The sequence below is a fragment of the Grammomys surdaster genome, unplaced genomic scaffold, assembly GCF_004785775.1.
Source record: "Grammomys surdaster isolate TR1022 unplaced genomic scaffold, NIH_TR_1.0 204, whole genome shotgun sequence".
NCBI lineage: Eukaryota > Metazoa > Chordata > Mammalia > Rodentia > Muridae > Grammomys > Grammomys surdaster.
In genome coordinates, this window is record NW_021604649.1 from 886,904 (window position 1) to 913,234 (window position 26,331).

A 26,331-nucleotide genomic window follows, 5' to 3' on the forward strand; every position below is an offset into this window, starting at 1 on the left:
GTTAGTCATCCAATACAAAGTGGTCAGCCCTACACACAAATAATAAATATTTCTAAACTTGATATTTGAACTCATGTGTAGTAGAACTCCAATCCAAGGACCTTTCCATAATACTGTATGACTTCATTGTGGTGTTTCAGTCCAATGAATGTATTATCTGGAATAAATCAAACCTCCAGATGGCTAAAAGCAAGAAGTCAGTCAGAATTTAGGGCATGCCAGCAATTAAATAAAGCGGGAGGGGGGGCTATTTGTTTATTCTCCCATCTAATACTGGGGTTGCAGGTAGAAGTGGTCAAGCAATAGAAGGCTAAGGAGAGGTAAAGTGTTGAAAGTGTTACATGGTTGACATACACCCACTGTTACTCCTACAAATAGGCCATATCAGGTTGGCTCTCTGTATCTCTGAGTGCTATATCTGCCAATTCAATCAGCCATAGATCAAAAGTGTTTTAAAAATCAGTTCTATAGTGATGAAGTGACAGACTTTTACTTCTTGTTATCATTACCTAAATATACTATAACAAATAATTTCATAGCATTTACATTTTACTAATTTACAAATTTCTAGACAAATTTATAATGTCACTACATGTACTCATAATGTAAAGAAGATTGAAAGTACATTGAGAAAGATGTATACAGGTCATATGTAAGTACTGTATGCCATTTTATATAAAGAACCTGCTACCTTGGGCAGGAGTTCTGAAACTAATTCTCCATAGATAAGGAAGCAATGACTGTACTTTAATGCCTCCGTGTCTTTTCAGAAGCCAGCTGCTTTCTGTGGAATCCTGTCTCTACTCGGCCCCATTTCTTTTCAGGCTGCTGGAATGCTACCGAATCCATCTAGGAGCAGCTCAAACCGGCTTTTTCTTCAATGCTCCCTTTGTTCAGACTCTATGTTGACTGCACAGTCTTCTTTCACTTTAGTCTGTGTCTCCACTTATGTTGTTCTAGCAATTTCAGGTTGTCTCAGAATAGGTGTTCAATAAATGTTTATTGCAGTTGAGAGGGAGGGTTAACAGCTCATCAGCACATGTATGTGGCTGACACTTAACAAATCTTACACTAACAGGGAGGGGAACTGGGGATACAAAAGGAGTTTATGACTCTGTCACTAACTGTCAAGGAATTTATGATCTAGGTGGGGAGAAGCCTTAAATGACACAACGGCTGTGCTGGACTGACTAGTAAGAATACAGTTGTCATGTGGAGAATGGAGGGGAAGTAGGAAGCTAAAGAAGGCTTCATGGAGGAGAGAGGTTATTTCAGGCCCGGGAAATGAAGTGGGCCAAGCCTTGGAGATACATGTCAGTCTAGCATTTACTCTTAACCAGAATACAGGTAAGGTTGTCTGTGAGAAATTGGAGGACTTGGGTAGCCAAACAGAGGCAGTATGGCTTCCACCAAGAAAAATGATAAAAAGATTATTTTAGGCAGCAAATGTGGCAGCTATATGATAGAAAAGAGAGAGGTGGAACAAGCCTGGAAGATCCTTTGCTACTTCTAGTTTCAATGCAGTGATTAAGTTAAAAGAGAAAGAGGGCTTTTGTTTCTTGATTCAGTCAGACTGTGTCTTTTGATTGGAGAATTGAAGCCAACTGACAGTAAAATTTAATATTGAACTTACGTATTTTGGAATATGCATGTAACTATATACATATGCATGTATGTACATAACAATAATTAATGAAAAGAGAGGACACAAATTTGACAAAAGAATAAAGGGGATATATGGGAGGATTTAGAGGGAGGAAAGGGAAGGGAGAAATAATTATATTATAATTAAATCATATTAAAATCATAAAGAAAATGAAATAATTCATTTTTTAAAAAGAGGAAGAGAGAAAAGAGAAGGCGTACACCTTCCCAGAATTTGTATTGGACCAAATAAGAGCCAGCTGGTGGGTGTGGACAGGGTGGTGTTAGTTTGTGGTATGACTTTTCTGTCCTGTTTTACCGTGAGGACTGATATATGTTGGTTCAAATAAATTAATATTCCCATAACAACTAACTTATTTAACAAAAATAAATATGTAAAAGCCAATACATGAGTGACCTAACAACACACATGATCCCTTAAATAAAGATAGTGTATTACATATTTCAGCACCATCATGTGAAAAGAAACAACGGACTTCCCCAGTTCTCATTTTTGTTCCAGTAAAATATTTATTGGCCTGCAAATGACATTCTGAGTAACTACAGGTGCCGGATATTACAAATATGGAAAATGGAGACTGAGCAGAGGAAGTGAGGTGTGATGGTTTAAATTAGAAAGCATACATAGAATCATATATTTCATGGTTTGGTCCCTAGTTGGTGGAACTGTTTGTGAAGGATTAAGAGGTCTGGCCTTGTTGGAGCAGGTTTGTCACTAAGGGATGGCTTTGCGATTTCGAAAGCCCACTCCACTGACAGTTATCTCTGCCTTTCTCTATGCCTCTTGCTTCTGTATCAAGAACCACTGCTCCAGCATCATGCCTGCCTGCCTGCTGCCATGTTCCCTACCATAATCGTCATAAACTCAACCTCTGAAACTGGAAGCCCCAATAAACTCTGTCTTCTATAAGTGGTCTTGGTCATGGTGTCTCTTCAAGTAAGACATGGGGAAAGAGGCACTGCATACATTACATTGATTTTAAATAACACAATTAAGGGTATTACTGAAAATGAAATCTGAAAATACCCCTAACTGTGATAGGAAAAGTAATTGCAGCACAGACAGAAAACTATCTGCTATATGCCCCACTCTAATCGAAGCCGAGTTGAGGAAGAACAGGCCAAGGGGTGGGGGTAGTGTTTCAGAGGTATCAAGTTCAGCATATGGAAGAAACCAATGACATGAAAAAACAAACAAACAAACAAACAAACAAGAACCAGAAACTTCTCTACATCAAGCCCAACTTGTTAACAGAACGTGTTCAGGGAAAAGTCTGTGCTATACAAATGACCCTAAAGCCTCTGGTACAGGGATTAAAGATCTTAATCCTTTTCACACAATTAGGCTTTCTCCAGCTCTAGCTGACTTGTACTTTCTGAAGGGCATTTTTGCTTAATAAACTATGTCTTCTTCTGTTATTATCCAGATATCTCTGTCTAAATCTTTGTTCAAGAACCCGAGAACCTAAAGCCCCAGCAAATGTCCTCCAAACTCCAGTGTCTTTCTAGCACAGGTTTCCATAAAACCTCTGTTCTTCAGTGCCTGTCACACACAGAAGGCTCGAAAACACTCTAGCTTATATTCCAATTTCAGTTTCGAGTCTCTCATATTGAGAAACAGAAATGAACTGGATAGCTGATATTAATCTCTGAGACACCATATAAGATGCTTATTTCAGATGCTTAAAATTCCCAGGTGGAAATCACTGTGCTGCCCCTCACCGTGTGGTCCTTATTAGAGATTTATCCTCTGCCAAAGTTTTATTTATATGGATTATGTATCTATAGGCAATTATGGTTCTTAATGCAAGAACTGAGAAATGCTTACATATACATTTATTCAGTTATTTAAAATGTAAAAAGCTGGGTGTAATGGTTGACAACTCTTATCGCATTAGTCAGGAGGCTGAGGCAGGAGGATTGCTATAATTCTGAGGCCATCCTGAGCTGTGAGTTACAGGCCAGACTTGGAGATCTTGCCTCCAATAAACAAATACATGAAAACTAAGTAAACAAAATACATTAATACTCAACCCAAAACCTTACCACGTTTTGTAAAATAACTGCATTTTCCCCTAACATAAACTAACCCCTAGAATATTCCAGTGTATGTCTGAGTTAAAGGGACAAGTAATGTCTAAACATTAACACGAAAATACTTATTCTTGTAGGTTGCCCCAAAAAGTCTCAGGAACTCACATACCATACTGGAAAAATCTGTTGACATAGACAAAGAGCTAAGCTGGGAGAAGCCATACAAGAATTTATAAGGAGAAAGAAGTCACATAAGCCAGAGACAACTGTGAAATGGCCAGAGACAATTGTGAAATGAAGCAAACGACAGGCGAATCTTTTTTGTAAATACCTTTAAAAGAATTGACAACCTAGGTCTATATCATTTGGATCATTCCCAACAGATAAATAAGCAAGAGATAATTTAGTTAAAGTGGCTTTAAAACTTCAGATAAAACATTATGCTACCTTCTCTTAGAAGACTAGCTTTTCTTTAGGTTTATCTCCAAGTTGTTTAGATGAGGCACCAAGTATTCTGTCATACAGATTTTCAAACATGTGAAAAATGACCCAGGGGTAGTGTCCTGTGCCTGTACAACCAGAACTGAGGCTAAGTAAGGGGAGGGGATACTGTGTTAGAGACAAGTGTGGTGTGATTCAATCTCAAAAAGCAAAAATAAAGTAAATGTGACAATGAGGTACCTAGAAGGTCAAGAATGAGGGACTGTCAGGCCTGACAAAGATGATGCAACATTTATAAGTATTTTTCACTTTGACATCTACATATAAAATTCCTAAATACACTTTAACAAACTGCTATCAAATCTTGTTGAAAGACTTGGCTGCCCTATCTAACAGGGAGTTAGTTCAGGAATGCAAGACTGGATTCACGGTAAAGAATGTCTGTATCAGTTATCTGGCAGATACAGTGTGAGGAGCTGGAGGCTTACTCCTGCGGCTGTGCCTTCCCGAACAGGATGGAATGATTATATTGTAAGCCAGAATAAAGCCTTCTGCCTTTATAAAGAAGAATGCCAACATGTCAACAGAAGTTCTTAAAGAGATAAAAAGGTCAAATTCATTTGGGTGTGGTAGAATATGCCTATAATTCCAGTTCTTGGGAGTGTGGGGCCTAAGGATCCCACCAAGTTTGGACTATACAGCAAGACCCAGTTTCAAAAAGGAAAAATGAAACAGAACCTCAAGCAGATGTCAAGAACAGATTTTTAATTTACTTTTGTCCTGAGCTAAAACTTTGAAAATAGTCCATGTAGAGGGTTTCTTTTTAGACATGAAGTATAATATTGGAATTTAATCCAACAAGCAAAATGCCATCCCACTTAATACAGGAAGGCAAGCCTGTAATTATATGACTGTAACCCCAGCACTTTGGGAAAGTAAGGTAACAGGGTCAAGCTGCATGAGTCTTTTTCAGTTATACATACAGCACAGGATTAGTATCTACAATATACAAAGAACTCAAAAACCTACTCATCAAGAAAACAAACAAACCAATAAAAAATGGGCCATGGATCTATGTAAATAACTCTTAAGTTAAAAAATACAAGTGGTTAATAAAGTTTTTAAAATATTCATCATTAGCCATAATGGAAATGCACATGAAAATTTCATATCCAGTCAGAATGGCTATTGTAAAGAAATAAAAAAAAAAGCTGAGCGATGGTGGCGCACACCTTTAATCCCAGCTCTTGGGAGGCAGAGGCAGGCGGATTTCTGAGTTTGAGGCCAGCCTGGTCTACAGAGTGAGTTCCAGGACAGCCAGGGCTACACAGAGAAACCCTGTCTCAAAAAAAAATAAAAAATAAAAAAAAATAAAGAAATCAAATAACAAAAATTTCTGGAGAGGATATGGGGAAATATGAGCCCCTATTTACTGAGAAGAGTGCAAACTATTACAGCCACTATAGAAATGAGTACAGAGGTTTTTCAAAAAGCTAAAAAACAATCTAAAAAATGAGACAGCTATGTCCTCTTTAACATATACCCAAAGGATTCTATCACCTCCTAAAGAGATACCTCGACAGCGTTCATTGCTGTTCTAGTCACAATAGCTAAGTAATAGAAACTGTTTGGCTATCTATCAACACATAAATGGAAAATGAAAATGTACTTACTCACAACAAAATTTTATACAACTTTAAAAGAAACATGAGATGTATGAACCATGCAAGTCAATGGACAGAACTGAAATAATTATTCTGAATGAAGCAACCCAGATCCAGAAAGACAGACATGGCATATTCTCCCTCATGTGCAGATCTTAGCTCTTAGCTTCTAATCTTTAGGTGTGTGTGTGTGTGTGTGTGTGTGTGTGTGTGTGTGTGTGTGTGTGTTTAAATTAGGATAGGTTCAAAAACCAGGAAACTAGAATACAGTCATTGAAGTAAAACATGGTTCAAGGGAGAAAGCATAACAGAACGCAGGTGATTTAAAAGCAGAGGGGAAACTTAAGAAGGGGAGTGACAGTTGGATGGAAAAGATAAGGGGGTGATGAGAAATGGTTAACCAAAATGAAGGGTATGTATCTATATAAAAACCTACTAGTTGGAAAGCCACCTAAAAATATAAAGGGAGATAGCCATTATGCATGGCTAAATAATGTTATCTCTAATAACCATGAGATAGTTTAAAAATACCTTCCAATCCCAGGTATGGAGTACCTCCTCATAAGCTGTTAGTCACAGAGACAACGGAGGCTCCCAAAACAATACATGTTATTATCATACCTTTTGGTTGCCCATCAGAACTAGTTGCTAAGACTCATTGCTAAAGACATCATAGACCTTGTTTGTAATGCAGAGAAATCAAACTGTAACTGTGTTGGAAGCTTCTTCTATGCTGGCCAGCTCTCAGCATCACAGATGCATCAATGTAAACTGATGAGGGGAAAGACATAAATGGTCTTACCAGATGAGGACCCTAGGAACGACAATATCAACCTGCCAGCCAAGATTTATAAAGCTGTACAATAGAATTATTGTTAGAGGGGCAACCAAGCACTCTGTTGATTCCAAGCCTGTTCTCCCAAAGGGAATTCATGCCTGGTTAAAAATACAGTTAATAACCCATGGCTGAGGAGGTCATATATCCTAAGGGGGAACTCACTACTACTGTTTAGCTAAATGAACATATCAAGCTGCCTTCTAAATACCTATCTCTATATCCACAAACAAGTGCTACTCTCAGTCCTAATCAGAGAAACTTTCTCTTCACAACAAATGGTAATGAATACCGAGATACAAGCCTGTCTAAGGTGCATGAAAATAAGTTATAGGTGAGTTCTTAGCCCCCAAAAGACATCTATACCAACCCCTCTAAGACTCAAGGAACAAAGTAAAGGATGGAGTGGAAAGAATATGAGTCAAGAGAAGGAAAAAGGCTGTAAAATGTCATCTTCTAGACATCACACAGCCAATGCTTTAAAAAGTCTAACTGTAGCAAAAATAAAAGCATCTAATTTGAATTATTTTAGATCTATATATTATAATTTTGTTTTGTTTGAGATAGGGACTTGCTATGTAGCCTGGACAGACCCAAAGCTCAATATGTAGACCAGGCTGGCCTGGAACTCATGGTCCTCCTGTTTCAGCCTTCTAAGTAGCTAGTTACAAATGTGTACCATTATGACTGGCAGAAGGGTCAACAGAAATTCAAGGCCAGACTTGGCTATATAGTGAGTTCTACTGCAGCTTGGGAAACAGAGTGAGAGCATGTCTTTGAAAAGTAAAGTAAAATATGACAAATTCTAAAAGAACATGGAATATCATATTTATCCCAGACACGAAGAGCATATGACTCACAGGTATCCCATGCCTTGTATTGAAATTTTCATTTAATATCATTGTTTCTGGGAACAGCACTGTTCATTCAAACAGAGTATTTCCATTTGAAATCTTTTTTTTTTAAGTCAAATGCTGAAATTAGCTTAGTGGGCTTCCACGAGGCTTTTTCATACATTCTTAGTTTTAGGTAAACTCCCCACTGCTTCTTCACCTCCTTCCCCTCTCCTATCCCCATTTAATCCTTTTATCTCAACATAGTCCCCCCCGTTTTCTGTCATTTCATGTGTATTCTACTGTTTTCCAAGCATTTTTTTAATTGAGCTGTGAGATAGTAGGCTTCCATACAGAGTTTATACACCCATCCTTTGGGTTACTCCTCTACTCTCACCTCCTACCATCCCCAATATTCATTCCTTTCTGTCCACTTAAACCTTTGCACCCCAATATTCTACCTCCCTGTTTTTATTTTACCTATAATCTACCATCCTCCCTCCCTTATCATACCCTAGCCTCTAAAAGACGTCTTGGCTTCTGCTTGTTTTGTTTTGTTTTTTAAGTTAACATGCTAAAGATTTAAAGCTAGATCTGTATGAGTAAACATACAATGTTTGTCTTTCTGAGCCAGAGCTACCTCACTCAGCATAATCTTTTCCAGTTCTATTCATTTACCTTCCAATCTCACGATCTCATTTTTTCTCAACAGTCCAATACTCCATTGTGCATATGTACCACATTTTTCTTATCTCCTCATCTGTTAACAAACATCTAGGTTGGTTCCATTCATTAGCTATTGTGAATAGAGCTGCAACGAATCCACTAAATGACTAAATGGTCAAGTAAGTTTCCACAGGAGGGAAGAAACGAACAGTCCTAATGCTATGACAACAGAACAATGATCAGAATGGTACAATAATGTTAAGAGTGTAGCAGCAGCTTACATGTCTTTGTGGTAACCAACAGCTGTCTACTTTGACGCAAGACCCTCTCCACAAGAGGGAAACCATGCCTGTTACTGGAAACCTAGCCAACTACCCAGGTCTGGTGAGGTCATAAATCCCTAGGGAGAACCTACAACCACCACTATATTAAATCAGAATAATGCCTAACTATACTTTAAATTTTTGTTCTTATACCCATAGATAGGGAGGATTTGGAGGAAAGAAAAGGAAGGGAAATGATGTAATTATACTATAATTTCAAAAATTACATAAATATTAAATAAATAAATCCTTTCTTGCAAACTAGAATCCATTGTTCAGCATGAATTTTGATACATATAAGAAAGAATATGACACAAAAGAATTCAAAACAATAATAGTGTTGATAATGCAGCTTGTTTCCAGCATGAGGTCAGGAGTTGAAGATAACCGTCTTACTGTGAAAGGATGCTTGTTTCAATGAGTGCTGCCATATTCTTTCTACTCACAGATCCATTGTATTCTGAGTATGACCAGAATGAGTATGTTCTGAACTCAATTCTTAAAGAGATATTTGGGATGTCAGAAAGTGAAAGGCAAATCTATCTTAAAAATTATTTTGAAAGTGAATTATTTGAAGACACTATTTCCAAATATCTCTAAAAGAGAACTTTGAAGTTATCATTTATGCATCCTTAATTCATGGAGAGATAAAAGAATGAAAAAATTATAGGCTAGTAGCACAATTGGATAAGTCCTTGAAAGGAACTTCAAGAAATGGCCTTAGGAAACCTTCAATTTCAATGACATTGTTGAACAGCAAAGAAACTACATGTGAAATCCCTTAAACCAAAGTTTATTGACTTTTTAAGAAAAGGAAATGCTAGACATAAAAAACACTGCAAGAGAAATTCAAATTCATTAATGGGTTCATGAATGAACTGGACAAAGCAAAGGAAAAAAATGGGTAGGCTTTAAAAATGAACATTTTTAAAACTCAGACTGTCCCAGAACTGTGGTATAAATAGGGAAGACACAGTGGAAGCATTAGGGGGAGGGAATAAAGAACAAAAGAAATGTGTGATGTAATAAGGACCTGAACTGGGGAAGGGGTTCAGTGGGTAAAAGTGCTTGCAGCAAGCATAAAGACCTGAATTCAAATCTCCACCATCCATGCAAAAAAGCTGCATATGGCTGTATATGCCTACAGCCCAGCACTGGAAGGCTGGCCAGCCTCCCTAGCCAAATTGGCAAGCTTCAGGCTCAGTGAGAGATCCTGTCTGAAAGGAGTAAGGTGGAGAGTGATAGAATATGATATCTATGTCCTCCTCTGGCCTCTACATGTGTACATGGGCACATGTAAACACACATACACACAGGCACACATACAATGCACACACACATGCATGCACCCACAGGAAATAATAATAACAAGTAAGAATTCCCTAAAATTAATGATCAATGCAAATATAAGTCCAGAAAGCTCAAAATACAATGAAGAGGATAAATACCTCTACCCAACTCAATAAAAGCCTATATTTAAATATATCAAAGCCAAACCATAGAAAATCAAAATGAAAGCATGGAAAGAAGGGAAAAGAAGGTGGTATATGGTAAAATAAAAAAATTTCACACTAGGTAGATAAATCATAGCAGAAGCATCTAAAAATCAGTCGCATTTCTACTTTAGAAAGCTAGAACATACTGACTGTAGAAGTAGAACAAAATTAGAGAAAGGGAAGAGGAAGAAGTGTTTGCTTCCCCAAGCTTATTGTTGAAAGCCTGACTCCCAAAGCAGTAGGATTCAGAGGTGGAGCTTGTGCAAGGTGATCGGACTGTGAGACTCTCACCTTATAAACAGATTAACCCATCAACGAATTCATATTTCGGTGGCATTACTGAGAGGCACTAGAAACCATAGGAGGTGGGCCTAATTTACTACATGTTCGGGAAGAATACACCCTTTTTTTTCAGTGTTGGGTACTGAACCCAGGCCATCTCGCACATGAGGCATGTACTCTATCAACTGAGACTATCCCATGCAAGCATATAACCAGTACCTGAAAGGAGCAATTCTGTTCTATGTTCTACCTTACTTGGCCTCAAAAGCAGTGGACCTAGCCAACTATAGACTGAAATCTTTGAAATCTGAACCAAAGTAAACACATCTTCCTTCCAGTTGATTTCTCACTAATATATTGTCACAGTAATGGAAAGCTGACTAACAGAAAAGTCAGCAAAATAAAAAGCTTGTTCTTTGAAAAGAAGAATAACAGGTTTAACAACAACTTTATTAGACTAGACAGATCAACAACAACAAAAAAAGGTAAAAATCACTGTCTTAGGGTTCTCTAGAGTCACAGAACTTATGAAATGTCTCTCTATATATATAGTAAGGGAATTTATTGTGATGACTTATAGTCTGTAGTCCAACTCCCCAACAATGGGCAGCTGTGAATGGGAAGTCCAAGAATCTAGTAGTTGCTCAGTCCCACAAGACTAGTTGTTTCAGCTGGTCTTCTGTAGAAATAAATTCCAACAGATGTGCTGGCAAGTAAGTGCAAGTGGCAAAGAGTGAATCTTCCTTCTTCCAATGTCCTTATATGGGTCTCCAGCAGAAGGTGAGGCCCAGATGTACCACCATGCCTAGATCTGGGACTTGTTTTATCCCAGGCTGACTTTGAACTCAGAGATCTCCTTGCCTTAGTCTCCTGGTATTAAAGGGATGTACTACCTTGCCTGGACCTCACATTTTCAAAGCCCCTATGCCACAAGATCTGGATTTGCCAAGATCCAGGTCAGAAACTTGTGTCTTCCAGCCTCAAGATCTGGATCACAAGTGAGCCCTCCAATTCTGGATTGTAGTTCATTCCAGATAGAGTCAAGTTTGACAACCAGGAAGAGCCATTACAATCACTAATACCAAAGACAAAACAAAAACTGGATATGGTGGCACATGCAATCCCAGTACTTAGAAGGGTAAAGCAAAAGGATCATTGAGTTAAGGCCAATCTAGATTACATAGGAAGCTCAAGGCCAAACTAAGCTACATAGCAAGACTATATCTTAAAAATAAAGGGGGAAAAGACTGTCACTATTGGTTGCATGGACATTTCAAACATAATAAAGACATATTAACAGTTCTGTGTCTAGACATTTATTATAGCCTGTAAAGTATCTTTTATTCACTTGATGTAATTAATTGTTGTCTCAGATACTTACTGTTGGATAGCTCATTCTCTCTAGCTCTTTCTGAACTGTGGCTGGCTGGTTCAACTCAGCTATTCTGGCTCAAACTCCTCTCCAAACTGATTCAAACTTGCTTCTCTCAGCCTCTGACTTAATTGCTCTGCCAAGCCTCAAACTACCTCTAGCAATCTGTTCTAATCTTCTGGCTCCTTCTCACTTTGTAACTCATTCTGTCTTCTGTGTCTAGTTAGTTCTCTGCAACCTGTCTGTAAAACTGTCCTGGTAAGCTGCCTCTAAACTCCAGGAACTGAAATTTCACCAACTCAACTGCCACCAATTTAACTCTACTACATACAGTACTATGTACAACTGACTCTGAACTCTGTTGCACTGAACTCAACTGACTAAACAGAACTGACTCTACTAGAACTCAGAGATCTGCATGCCTCTGTCTCCTGAGTACTGGGATTAAAGGCATGTACCTAAGCTTTTCTTTACCTGAAACTTGCTCTATAGCAGGCTGGCCTTGAACTCAAGAGATCTGCTTGCTTCTGTCTCTTAGGATTAAAGGTGTGTCTGTATTCTAGCCAGATCACACAGACCTAGAAGATTTTGGATGTGATCCTTTACCAGAGCAGTCATGTTGCTGGATTAAAATTCCTCTACAATAGCCTAGATGAAAGAAATTAATAATTCTTAAAAAATACAATTGATCCACTGAAATTCATACAAGAAACACTAGATTGTGAAAACAGGCCTACATTTATTTAAATAAACTGAATCAGTAAAACCAGAAAACACAAACAAGTTCACCAGTGTATTCTACTTTACTAAACACTTTAGCAGAAATCATGTATTGCTGAATCCAGGATTAGCCTAAGACCATAATTACATAAAAATAAGAAAACTATAAACTAGTACCTCTTATGAACATAGAAGTGAAAATAGCAAACAGTCACTAGAAAATCAGATACAACAATACGTAAAAAGGAATCATGTACCATGAAAAGACATTGAGGAACCATAAATGCATAAGGATAAGTAAAAAAAGATCTTGTGAAAAGGTGACACACAGTGTGATTCCAGAGACTGTGGAAACAATAAAATGAGCAGTGGTTACAAGAGATTTAGGGTAGCAGAGGAGAAGACAGCGAAGAGGCAGGGTGTACAGGATACTATAATGGTGGGTGGTTAATATATGTTATTGTATATTTGTCTAGACCTATAGGCTACACAGCATAGAAGGAAACCCTCCTAAGCACATTGGTGCCTGTCTATATGCCCAAACACTTAACAGCTCAAGCCCATAAGCTCCAGTCTACACTAGACAATATAGTGAGAACCTATTTCCCAAAAAAATGGCATGGGTTAATGGTGCAGGCCTGTAAAGTCAGGACACTAAGACAAGAGGATCTTAGGGCCCAAGCCAGCCTAGGCTCTACAGCAAGACACTGTCTCAAGCAAATAAGTTTTTTTTTTTTAAAAAAACTCTAATATAAACTATGAACTTTTGCAACATATTACAATGTATTAACATTGGTTCACTGTTAGTAACAAATGTGAAACACTAATATAAAATGTTAGGAACAGAGTATTGTGAGGTAGGAACTATCTGGAAACTTTGATATCTTCCAGTTAGCTGTTCAAGTAGACCTAAAACTGCTCCCCAAAATTAATTCTGTTAGTTTAAAAAAAAACTTAAGTAGACCAAATTGCAGTTTACTCATAAGGAAACACTGGTGTTAAAAAGTACCCTGTAAGGGGGCTGGAGAGATGCCCAGTCATTAAAAGAACTTGTTGTTCCTCCAGGTTTAGTTCCTAACATCCACCTGGTAGTGCACAATCATCTGTAACTCCAGTTCAGGAAACCCAACAACATGCACACGGTACACATATGTGCTCATAAAACAAATAAATATATTTTTAAGTACCCTGTAAGGGTGGGACCAGGAGTAGAGCCAGGAAGATTGAGAGATCCTTGGCTACACAGCTGACTTAAAGCCAGCCTAGGCTATATGAAACTCCATCTTTAAAAAAAGAAAGTCATCCTCTGTGCAGATATAAGAACGGAAGCCCTGAGATGTCCATTATGCTTACAGCTATGAACTGTTGCCCTTTAATAGCATGGAACAGATGACAGAATCTTGAAGTAATGTAAAGATAAAACAGTCATTCAATCTTGTTATTACAAAAATAAAAAAAAAATGAATGGGTCAAGTGGCAGTGGTAATTACCCCTATAATCCCAGCATCCAGAAGTGCTATGAATTCAGGGCCAGCCTAGGTTACATAGTGTCCCTTTGTTTCCAAAATATCATCAAGTATCTAAGGATACTATGCGCTGGTCTACATCAGATAAGAATCCTGTTCTTAAAATTCCTATCACAGAACAGTATGCTAAGCACCAAGGATGGTGGAGGGGAGAAAATGCAATCTTACGATGTATGTACAGCCTATGTAAGAGAGTAGAGGCAAAGGCTCTATGGAATGAAACCCTAAGTGAATACAATAGACAAAGAAAGTGAGGGACAGACAAAGATGGAGATGAAGACACATCACTATATGACTATAGTATGGTAACATAAACATCTAGGAATTTTTAATTTCCATATTATATGTTTTGCATATAAGGTTAGCAAAAAGACAGACACCTCCCTATTCCTCACACCAGAACAACCTATGGTAGACATCTCAAGGCAGTTCAGTCTCTTGCCTGCAAGTCTTGAACAATAATGGGTACTCCACAGGCTCACACTGTAAAACCTCCTGTAAATACAGATTCTATAAGAATGTGCCTCCAAGGGCATGGTGAAGAAAAATAGTTGTAGGAAGAAAACCACATACATGTGTGGGGAATTTGCATATGGGCAGGGTATATAGGCATTTGAGCTTGTCCTCTATCATTATCACTATTTGATGTTTCATCATGGTCGCCAAGTACACTGTTGATCCAGATGGAGTCCGTTCCCTAAACATACCCACCAGAGACCACATGCAGTAATCTGGCCTGTATTACCCATCCATTACTGTGTCCACAACACTAAACTGAATGCTCAATACATAGTAGAAACTAGAGGTTGGAAAAGGGAGAAGGCAGATCTAATAGTTCTTTGTCCTTCTAGTGAATCTTTAGCTGGAAACCATGCATGAGACAACACTTACCTCTAGGCTGAAAAGAAGGAGGGAAACATATCAGAAGGTTTGGGCTTCTGACCCCATCCTGTGTGACCATACAGGACAGAATACAGAGAAAGCCCACACCCTCCCATTCCAGGTACCTGAGTATTTTATAACAATAGTGAGTCTAGAAAGAAGCCAACTACAGTGCCTGAAATCTCTTAAATAATGTTTTAGGGGTTTCCCTGGTATACATGAATCACTCAAACAACTATTTCACACAAGAGAGGGAAGGAGCGGGGAGAGAGGGAAATGCTGACATTCAGGGTCTCTGGTCCTTCTTGATGCACATGAGCTCACCTTCTCTGAACCCTTGCCCAGGTGCATTGCATTGAGATAGCACTAAGCACCCAGATAGCAAGGATTAGAGAGGAGGAGCAGAGGAGAAGGATCAGGGCCTTGACTGCTCAATGTGCAGGGGGGTGGGGGGAAGGGAAGTACTGTACTATAAACCAGTATGAAAGCAGAAATGAGAACCCTTACACTTCATGTGTTTCTATAGATAAAAAGTCCCATTTTGTGGCCCACCACCAACTGAAGACATGGAGATTCCCCTCCCTACATATCTCTTTTGAAGGTAAGAGCTAGTCTATCTTGGGGACTACCACCTGCCTCTAGCATGGTATCAGCAAATCTGTACTTGTTGGGGGAGAAATGAGGAAGCACTGATTCACAGGTAATTGCCCTTCTATAAGAAGTAAAAGGTCCCTCTAACTGCCAAAGAGTAGAATGTTGTCACCAAGGCAACATTCATATCTCGATGACAAGGACAACAGAGTGGGAGCCACGCAGAAGGCTCGTCTGGATGTGCATATCACATGTGTGTGCACAGGTACACTCTATATATGAACAGATGAAGAAAAAGTCTACATTGCCATACCCTGAGCTCATTCCCTGCCCCCCACAGGAAGCTGGTATCATGAAGAGGCTTAAGCTCCATGGGCCCAGTAGACAGTAAAGCTAGCATTTCAGACAGCTTAGTTCACTGCAGCACTACCAAGCATCAGGAATTCAATCAAACTGTTAAAGGATGAAGGCCAAAACAAAATACAAATACAAGCAACCAGTTAAAAGAGCAAGAAAAATAACGAGAAGTGGCGCATAGGCTTTTCCTATACGTATGCAAGGCTCAGGGTTTGTATTTTTGCAGAATCCCAATGCACTGATATAAGAGCATTCACGCATAGCAAAACTGCACAGGCCTCGAGTACCAGCACTTGGGAGAGTGAAACAGGAAAATTATGAAATTGTAGCCAGCTAGACTATATTGCAAGATTTTTGTCTTGAAAAGGGAAACAAATGAAAAAAAAAAAAAAAAAAACACCAGACAACATTCATGCCAGGTCATTAAAAATAGGCAAGAGTGTGCCAAACCTGGGGTTTAGACACCTATACAACAGATGTGCATTTGAGTGTGTAAGAAGAGAGTTTGCTCTCTTGCACATAAGCATAGAAAATACATCTACACTTCCATATGTCACATGTGCAGCCACATCGAATATATATGAATCGAATATATATATGAATGAATAAGAGACTGGCTGGGAAGGCTGACTTCCTAGCTCCCTGAATGACTGCTCCCTCAGTAGGAAAGCAGCTTTCACCACACATCTCTCCTCTGGAGAGAAGTCCTGGAGAAAGCTACGTTCCTCAGCAGAACACTTCTGCAAAAATGCATAGCACAGCATAGTGAGCACTAAACATGTGCTAATTAAATCATCTGGCAGAAGATTCACGATGACAAGGCTCACTCTCCTATAACCCATGCACACAGGAGATGTTTGAGTTGGTTTTGTACACCAAGTATGCGTCTGTGTATAGTATTAGGCACATGCCTACAGAAATGATGCTACGGCTCTCTGTTACATATTCATTTAGCCACATGCGATCACCAAGTGTGGGGATGAGAAGGTGGGAGGGACAAGATGAGCTTCTCCCAGACAGCCTGCACGAACATACATGAAGAAGGGGGAGAGCTCTTTCCTTTCTAGCCCCTCATCTGACTTGATTCTGTGATTCTAAGATTTGAACAATCACCAGAATCAATTGGAAGGCTTAAAAGGACTAGAACCTGCTATTTGTTATGACTTGTTAGGTCAGGGGTGGAACTCTGCACTTTGAATGATTTCCCATGTGATTCTGATGCTGCTGGTTCGAGGACCATGCTTTTATGAAAATCACCAACGTAAATGGCCATTCAGAACATGAGGTATCTGGACACAGTGGCACACACCTATAATCCCATCACTCAGAGTCTGAGGCAGGTGATCAGGAGATCAAAGCCAGTCTGGAATATAAAGTAAATTCCAGGCTAGTCTAAGCTACTTAGTAAGACTGTATCTAAATAAAAAATATTTCTATGATACTACTCTTTTTAACATGTAGGAGATTCACTTTTCTTTGTGGATCTCATATTGCCCAGGCCAGCTTCCAAATCTATATAGAAAAGGATGACCACTGGAGGTGGCTATGGGAGTATCAGTTTGATGGACAGAGCTACACAGTAAGACAGAAAGACCCTATCTTCCAATGGAAGCAGTGACGGTAGTAGACAGAAAGTCACTCAATCTGCTGGTCTACATACTGACGAGATGAGGATAGCAGGCAAGGGACAGCACAACAGGTTCCACAGCCACACTTCTTGTGAGGGAGCGACTCCACTCCATGCAGGCCCCATGTGTTTAGGTGTATCTAGGGTCATAGGAGGGGGAATAGTTTGAGAAATCTCATCTATCAGACTCTGCACAGAATCATTCATACAGAATAGAAAACAAGGAATCTAGGTCATTCTTTTGAACAGCAGCCTGTGCGTCTATAATATTCAAGAATCTTAGTGTGTTTATTCGTCTCTTAATGAAGTAGCACCTCTGTTCATTTTGTTTCCTGCTACATCCTCTATGACTAATAGAGCTGTACGATCTAGTGAATAGCTGAATATCTGTGAAAGAAAAGAAAAGGAACAAAGAGTGTGGGCATATAAGGGCTCTGTCCTTTAAAATGCAGCCAAAGTACCACCCTTTGGATTCCTTGGACAGGACTAATTATTGAAAACAGCACTTGTGCTAAGCATTGATGTTCCTGATGAACCAGGTCAGATGATTCCCTCTGTGGGCACAAGTCTGTGAATCCTTCCCTCGGCCTACCCTGCATTTATATGGGATTGTGCTAAAATACAGAAGAATCCATGCGGAGAATGTGCATGAAGTCCCAATCTCCAGTCCACCCGTGCAGGTGTGATGAATGTGAAGCAGCCCATTCTCCCTGGACCATGCTCTCCCCGAAGGAAGGAACCATATGGGACTCATGTTCCTGTGGACCAACTATCTAGTTGAGTACCTAGCATGCCTAACAAATAGACAAAAACAGCGGAAGGAGGCTGTAGAGGTCTGTCCTAGGTGAAGATGACTCAATGGCAGAACCCTTGCCCAGGTGCACAGCATTCGTAAAGTGCACTCATTCAAGTAGCAAGTACTAGAAAGGCAGAGCCTGCACCTATGTCCCTGGCATGTGGGTTCAACAAGAAGGCTTACTGTCCTTGTCCTGTGCATTCCTCCAAGAGTTGAGCTAAAGAAGAATTTAACTTACAGGTGTCAGTAGAGAGCTAGAATGAAAAGCTGCGCACATATGTCAATACAGAGTTTACTATGTGCCCCACTTGTCCTCGATACCTGCTAGGGTCATAGGTGGTAAGAAAGTTCTACCTATAAAATCCAGGTGGGGAGAGGCCAAATGTGTCACATTCATTCTTCCATGCACTTGTGCCCGTTGTATTTGGAGAAGGAAAGAAGGCAGGAGGGAGGAAAGGCATACAGGAAGTCTGCAAGCAGCAAACAGATGAGACAGATGCACAGACCTCCTGTCCTTCATGCAGATCGGGCTCACCTTCGCTAAATCCTTGCCCAGGTGCATTGCATACAGATAGCATTTTCACCCAGGGACAAAGGATTAGAGAAAATGAGCAGAGCAGAAGGCCCAGGCACCTGTACCATGTTTGTATGGCTCTGTATAGAATATCTAACTTTCCTTGTCCTGGTCCAGCCAAGCATCCATCACCACCTATACCCAAGCCTGACACCCCTGTCTGAGATTTATATATGTATCTGGCCCCCACATGAGCAACTCCCTCAGAGAAAACTTCTAGATATACAAAATGGTATCTTTCCCAGATCGTACTTGAGAATTGGCGTGGACCTAATGTATATTTGGAAGGTAGCAAGAAGGCTGAGATCTGAGCATGCATATACATGCTGAAAGAAGGTACAGTGGATAAGGACACTCCACTCCTTTCCAATGCCTTTATACAATTCCAACCTTGTGGGATAGGGATTATCACTGGATGTAACAAATGGGTTGCCTGAGTAGCAGCACCTAATGCGTGCTCCTCCTTACATGATCTGACACTTAGCAAGCTGGGAATCAAGAAAGCTCAGTCTGAGAAGTAGAAGCATGTCTACTGAACAGGATGAAGTCCATTTTCTTATTAGAAAATGCACAGAACAAAGTCTGGCAGCTAAGAACAAACTCGACCGTTGGACAGGAGGAGGAAAGGTGGCCAGTGTGATGTCCAGGTATGGGCCATTCTCCGCGCAGACAAGGCTCAGCCTCTTTGAATCCTTGAACAGGTGTGTTGCACTGAAGCAGCATTCACACCTAGGTTCCAAGGATTTGAGAGGGGGAGCAAGTAAGAAGGCTCAGGAACCTGCCCTTCCTGTGTGTGTGCACGCGCATGCATGCATGTGTGTTGCCAAAACAAAAGAGTTTCGTGAACTCATTTATGACTCTTCAGAAAAAACAGAGAATGTTCTCTCCTTCACAACTCCATGCGCTGTGCGACTGCAAAACACAAGCGTTAATAAGACGTCCATCTTGTGACCGTGGAGACGGAATAGCTGATAAAGAATTAGATTCTTCTAGCTCAACTGTGTGCTGCACAATGGCAAGGCCAGATGATTGCTTGTTTACAACTCTACACTTGTTGCCAAGCTTAGAATCCAAGTAGAAGGTTTGTGCAATACACAAAAGGAGGAAGAGAGATGCGCTCTGTCCTTTACAAATACAAAGATCTGGCTCTCAGAATCCTTACTGAGGCAACCCTCTCACCCAGGTAGCAAGGATCAGAGAACGGAAGCAGGGCACACAGCTCACAGCAGATGAATGCATGGGCTCACCTCTGACACAAGGTGATGAGAAAGAAGACAAAGTGAACCTGAACTTCACATTAAGCAGGTCTAGGCACCTGAGTTCAGCCCCCAGCTTCCACATAAAAAAGCCAAGCATGAGAAGTCAGAGAAAGGTAGGCCCCTTGGCCTAACTGGTGAGCACCAGGTCCCGATGAGAGACTGTTTCAAAAAAAGTGTAGATGTCCCCTAAGGGAAAGCACTTGAGGTTGACCTCTGCACCCTACACACACACAGAGACAGACACAGAGAAACATGTCTAAATAAATACATATTTTGTCCTGAGATAACAAAAATATAAAGCCAGAGATACAAAATACTGAGGGCAGGGGAGGCCATCAGCTCACAAGGCGGCAGTAGATTGGCATCCTTACCTTTCACACATATCAGAATCTTGTTAAAGTTACTTCTGTTACCTGGAGGACTTGGTAATAAGATATAGCTTACAGAGGTTTCTGATTACCGAGCTCAAGATTTTGTATTTCTAAAAGAGTCTGGGTAATGCTGGTGTTTATACCCTGGGACCTCACCAGCATCGTGTATATGATAGGGAAACCATGGAGTTTGATATCTACAAATCCGGGTTCAAACCTATACTTCACCGTGTATTGGATTAAGAAATCCATCTGCTTTCCCCAAGATCATAGACTACTTTTGAAAAATGAAAATAACAATACTTCAAAGAGTACCAAGAAAATTAAATAAGATGCAAGCCTAGAGTAAAGTGCAGGACCTGGGCCCTAGCTATTATTAGTTTTACCTCTTACACCCTCATTTTTGTACACATGTGTCTGAATGAATATCCTTTTTACAATAGTATGGTCATACTCAAACATGCAAAAGGCAGGTGAAGGAGGCATGACTATCGGTAACTGGGAGAATCTGTAAAAGACAGTGCAATGACTGGCTCTCTGGTAATTCTTCTTCAATGTGCCTAAATCAATGAAGTTCACACCCCTTCCTATGAGGGATATGAAAGATAACATCACAAGTTTCAGTTTTTCACTTTCCTACTATACACCACAGAGAGGGGGAGAGAGTAGGAGGGAAGGAGGGAGAGAGCATATAAATGACAATAAGGCATTGTCTCTCTGAGAAAACAAGGGTATCAAACAACAAAAGAAACCTTCCATGCTCACAGGCCTGTATATAGCGTACACCTAGCTACAGGTGGGCCTCTCATATTTATTCTCCTATCTCTCCAGTTTATGCACAAGCACATCTATGACTGTGTATGCATGAATAAATTTGCCAGGCAATGTCAACAAACAAGTATACCTTCCTACAACAGCTCCATCGAAGATGAAAACCAAGATATCCCACTGCCCTTCCTTAGAGGTGTAAGAGAACAAAGTTAGGGTAGCGGAGCTCTGTTCCTGCTAACCTGACAGTGGGACTCTGTAGATGTAGGTTCACAGCTCGAGGTGCTTATGTGTGTTGCGAATGTGATGAATAGGGTTTGATGCTCAAAAAATGAAGGCTAGAGTAGGTTCATTCTGCAGCATCACAAGCAGACAGTGATCGTAGACAGTGAGAGTGATCTGTATCCTTCTGTATGCACCTGCTAGTCGGTATGCTCAAGGGACTGGACTGTCCAATTTACCACTGTGCTCCACATAGCAGCACACTGGCAAACATTAGGAACTATGGTCACACACTACATGATGCTTTGGTAAAGCACAAACTACATATACAATGGTGGTCACATAAGATGACATCACCTAGTGATACTATATCCTATTACTTTAACTATAGACTCCCATGGTAGTTTAATGAGAAATGCCCTCACAGGTTCACATATTTGAGTGCTTGGTCCCTAGTAGGTGGAACTGTTTTGGGAAGGACTAGATGGTGTGTGGAACTGTTTGAGGAGGTGTGTCACTAGGGGTGGACATTAAGCTTTCAAACACCCCAAGCCAGGCCCAAGCTTGTTCGTGTTCTCTCTCGATCTCTCAATCAGTATCTCCCCTGTCTGTGCCTATAACTTGCAGTAAGATATGTGCTGCCAGCTCCTGCCTCAGTATCATGCCTGCCTGCTTGCTGCCATGCTCCCTGACATGATGGTCATAGACTCACGCTGTAATTTTAATAAGCCCCCAATTAAATCGTTTCCTTTATAAGTTGCCTTGGTTATGGTGTCTCTTCACAGCAACAGAACAGTAACTAGGCAACTCCATAACATTCATACAATGACAAAAATCACCTAACAACCATATTTCTCAAAATTTCCCATTGTTAAGAAATACTTAGCTATAATACAAGCAGGCAATGAGGAGAGCCTTCCATCTTTAAATCTTTTCTGAATCCCAGCTCTATACACTGCATGTAGAAAGCACTAGCAGCAGGTATCACAGGGAAGGAGCAGACCAAAAAAAAGCTGGAGCCCAAGGGTTGCATAGAGGAATTAAGAGAAAATTTGCTTTTTACAGCTCTTGAACACATGAAAGGAGGCTTTATGTGAATAAGGAATTTATTCTTAGATACAAACCTTACTACACAATACATTCATAACCCCTCATGCTTTGCCTACTTTGGGATACTCAAATCCAAGAGATGCTCAAAAACCTCTGTAGAAGTAACTAGGAGAGGTGATAGATACATGCTTTCTTTGTGCAGAGGATGCTTGCTCTTTTTGAGTCCTTTCCCGGTTACTGTGTACTGGGAAAGCTCACAGTGTTAAGGATCAAAGAGAAGGTAGAGGTGGTACCCAAACATGCATACAATTCATTCATGAGAAAGAAGAAAAAGAAGTCTGCCTTTGACTCCTCCTCTCATATTTCACATCCTCCAACATCAGAAAATCCAAATGGCTCTACTTTTGAAGTACATTCATAAATGACTACTTTTCGCAACTGTCAGCATTACCACCTTGCCCCAAGCTTCCATCAGACTTCACCTATATTATTTCAGTGGCTTCCTAGTCAGCCCCAGGAACTGTTTTGCCCCTACTTTCCTTATTTGCCACACAACAGTCAGAAAGAGGGTTGTGAAACAAAGGAATATCAAAGCCCTAATAACTCTGACTTTGAATTATAAATAAGAATGAGCTGAATAATATACTTTATCTATTATTAACAGTATGAGCCAAATAACTATAAACATTTTGTTGATGCTCTGATCATGAAGAAGCCTAAAAACAACTACCAACCCAGATGCACTGAGAACCCCAATGCCCACATAATATATGAGTTCTAATACATTATTTGACTTAAAGAAACAAGCGCTTGTTGAAGGCATTTCAGACGTTAAAAGTGATGATGACAATGAGTAGGAAGCATTTTTGCATCTCTGAAGGCAGAGAAGTTATCAAATAACTACTGAGGCCAAAGGACTGAAGGCCAACTAAATTTGACTTTCAGAGGAAGGGTCTATATTGGCATGGTACTCACTATGTGGCCTATAGTGGTCTCAAACTTGCAATAATATTCCTGCCTCCATACTCTAAGTGTAGGATTAAAGACATGTGACACCATATTTGAAGAAGCTCACACTGGCAGAAGGTGAAACATTTGGGCTTCATTGGGGAGAAAAACTGCAATGAGGGGGAAAACTAAATACATTTAAATCCCTGTGTTTATCAAAATAGCTTTTGAAAACATTTCTTTGCAATATGCTAGTGAACAAACTCATTATTTTTAGTCCTGAAAAGAGATTCAAGCATTTACCCTGTCTTTCTTAGGAAAATTGTTATTAGTAGGTAATCAAATAGTAAATGAGGGGACGTTTTACTTTACAGAAGTAACCCAGCTATCGAAGGGAGGGTGAACAGTCGAATGCCATCCTTTTACAACTGCTAATGAAATAATGGTCTAGGATTTGAGCATCAATGGCAAACTACCACACATAGAGACACAGTATCTCTGTATGGAGGTAGTTCTTCCCTCCCCATAAATTAAGCCCAAATCTAATCAGGCTCTTAGATACAACTCTCAATTAATAGGAAATGCCAAGAAAAAGAGCATGGAAACTGCATCAGAGGAATGTGCTCATAAAAACCCCAGAGTGTGGAAAGCCATGCAGATATATGACCTACTTTCTTCCAACAAATAATTATGAGGAAAAAAGTAAAGATGGGATTATAATTCAAATGTATTTAAAATACTGGCCAATCAAATTAATGCCAGAGCCTTATTTAGATCCTGGTTTATGATACCTCTGAAAGAAATGGAAATTTGAACAATGGGTATATGATGTCAAAGAATTGGTAATTACTTCTAAACATGATAATGGCACAATGGCTTTTGTTGGATTGCAAAAAGAAAAGAAGCCTTCCTTTGTACAGCTTCACACTAATCACCAGTACTTTTTCCTCCATCTATGACTGACACCCTTTCCACACACTTCTGCTGCTGCTTCAATGCCTTTGATTCTCTAAGAACACAGTGGTCCTCTCCTGAAGACTCTATCGGAAACTGAGACACCACCACTGTCCCAACTATTATCACTCCACTCATTACGTGCCCGTTTCCCTTGCTTTTTCATTCTCCTGGGCAACAATGACACACTGTATATTTAATCATTTTGTTTACTGCCTTCCTCTCCCTAATAGTCCTGATTAGTGGTGTGTATGTGGTGCATAGGGAAATACCCAAAGTAAAAAAAGATAACTAAGCAACATTTGCTGAATAGCCCACCAAACAAACCAGCTGTGAACCCTAGGTCTGGGACAAAATGAGCTAAAAGCTCCAACTTTCAAGAGAGAGTTTCAGTATCAAACAAAAAAGAAATACCCAAATAAATGTCTAAAAGCCATCATACACTCTCCTGTGCAAAGAAGTATATATGTGGGAAGGCATGGCATAGTGAGGTTTCCATTCCCTGAAATGTAGTATATATGTGAATAAATGAATCTAAAGAAGCAGGTGTAAGTTCCCTGACAGCAGAAGTGTGTAAGAATTAGCTAGATGTCTTTCTTTCCAGCGATCTTGTGTATGAGAGCCCTGAGAAGACTCTCTCTGCTCCCCTCTAGATAGGACAAGCAAGACCAGGACAAAAGATGTCCCTTCTTCCTAGGCAATAACTGACACCAAAGGCAAGGGTCCATTCTCTGTGCAAACTAAAATGAAATATAAAATAAAAGGGTAAGAAGGCTGGAAATATAACTCAGTTGATAAGAATATGCCTAGAATCCACTGAACCCTGGGTTCGATCCCCAGCACCACAGAAACGAGGTGTGCCAGTACATTCCTATAATCTTAGCATTCAGGACAAAGAGAAAGGAAGATCAGAAATGGAATATCAAGCCAGGCATAGCCACTCCGGTCTTTATTTCTAGCACGGAGAAGGCAGAGGCAGAGGCAGATGGATCTCTGTGACTTTAAGGCCAACATGGACTACAGAGTAAGTTCCAGGACAGCCAAGACAACACAGAGAAACCCCGTCTCATAAATAAATAAATAAATAAATAAATAAATAAATAAATAAATAAATAGGTGCTAAGTCATCATCTTTAGCTATACAGGGAGTTCGAAGGCAGCATGGGACACATGAGCTCTGCCTCAAGAAAGGAAAAGTGAGATGTGCATGCCAGGTGGAAGAAAGGACAGGACTGTTTCCTTGGGTGTGTGGTTTTTCTTATGAAGTTGTGTCTATGCATATGTTCACCATGCACAAGAGAGCAAGGAAAGCTGAAGCTCACCATCCTGCAAACCCTGCATGTGGGAGGGGTTTTCAGAGAGCTCACCCTCCACCATGCAAGGGATGTGAGAGAGGGAGCAGGGAAGGGTTCACTCTCTTGGCACAACAGGTAGGTACTTTCTATGGAACAAGCAATAGAAAGCAGCCCAGGGATCACACAGAAACAACAAACCAGCTACATGAAACTGATGGTGGATAAGACAGGAGGAACATACACATGCTGACCAAGAGGGGCACACAGGCAGGAAAGTCACTTGGAAGAGATGGCAAATGGCAATGGTGTATGTGTATATATACATGCTATACACAGAGCAAATGAGAAACAACATATTTTTGCTGTAGAAGTATATGCAGTCATGCCTATGCACAGGAGAGAGAAGAGAAGGCTTGCTCTCCTGCAAGCCTTGGGTGTGGGAGGGTAATTAAGATGTCAACGGTCCTACACTCAAGGCATGAAAGAGAAAAAGCAAATCTGTAGGCTTGCTCTCCTGTATGCACATCAGCATACATGTGCAAGGGTGTGTCTTTGTCGTGTGTTGGTCCTGAAAGGTATGATGAGTGCCTTAGACATAGTGCAATGGGAAAGTATGTTGGTGAACATGCACATATATGCCTTTAGGAATGTTCACTTCCTATAGACTATTCGTTTTTATACTCTTCTTTTAATTTTTTTATTTTGCTTATTCACTTTATATTATACTCAATGACCTCTCCCCACCTTTTTTATATTCTTTTTCTTTCTTTTCTTTTTATT

At 40.0% G+C, this 26,331-nt stretch overlaps 1 protein-coding gene and 1 pseudogene across 1 annotated transcript in view; one reads left to right on the plus strand and one right to left on the minus strand.

Annotated features, from left to right (window-relative positions):
* Clcn5 (chloride voltage-gated channel 5) overlaps nucleotides 1-26,331 on the minus strand; it is a 146,276-nt gene that overhangs the window by 69,676 nt on the left and 50,269 nt on the right. The gene's annotated exons all lie outside the window — the stretch shown is intronic.
* On the plus strand, nucleotides 8,696-8,772 carry LOC114624097 (annotated as a pseudogene).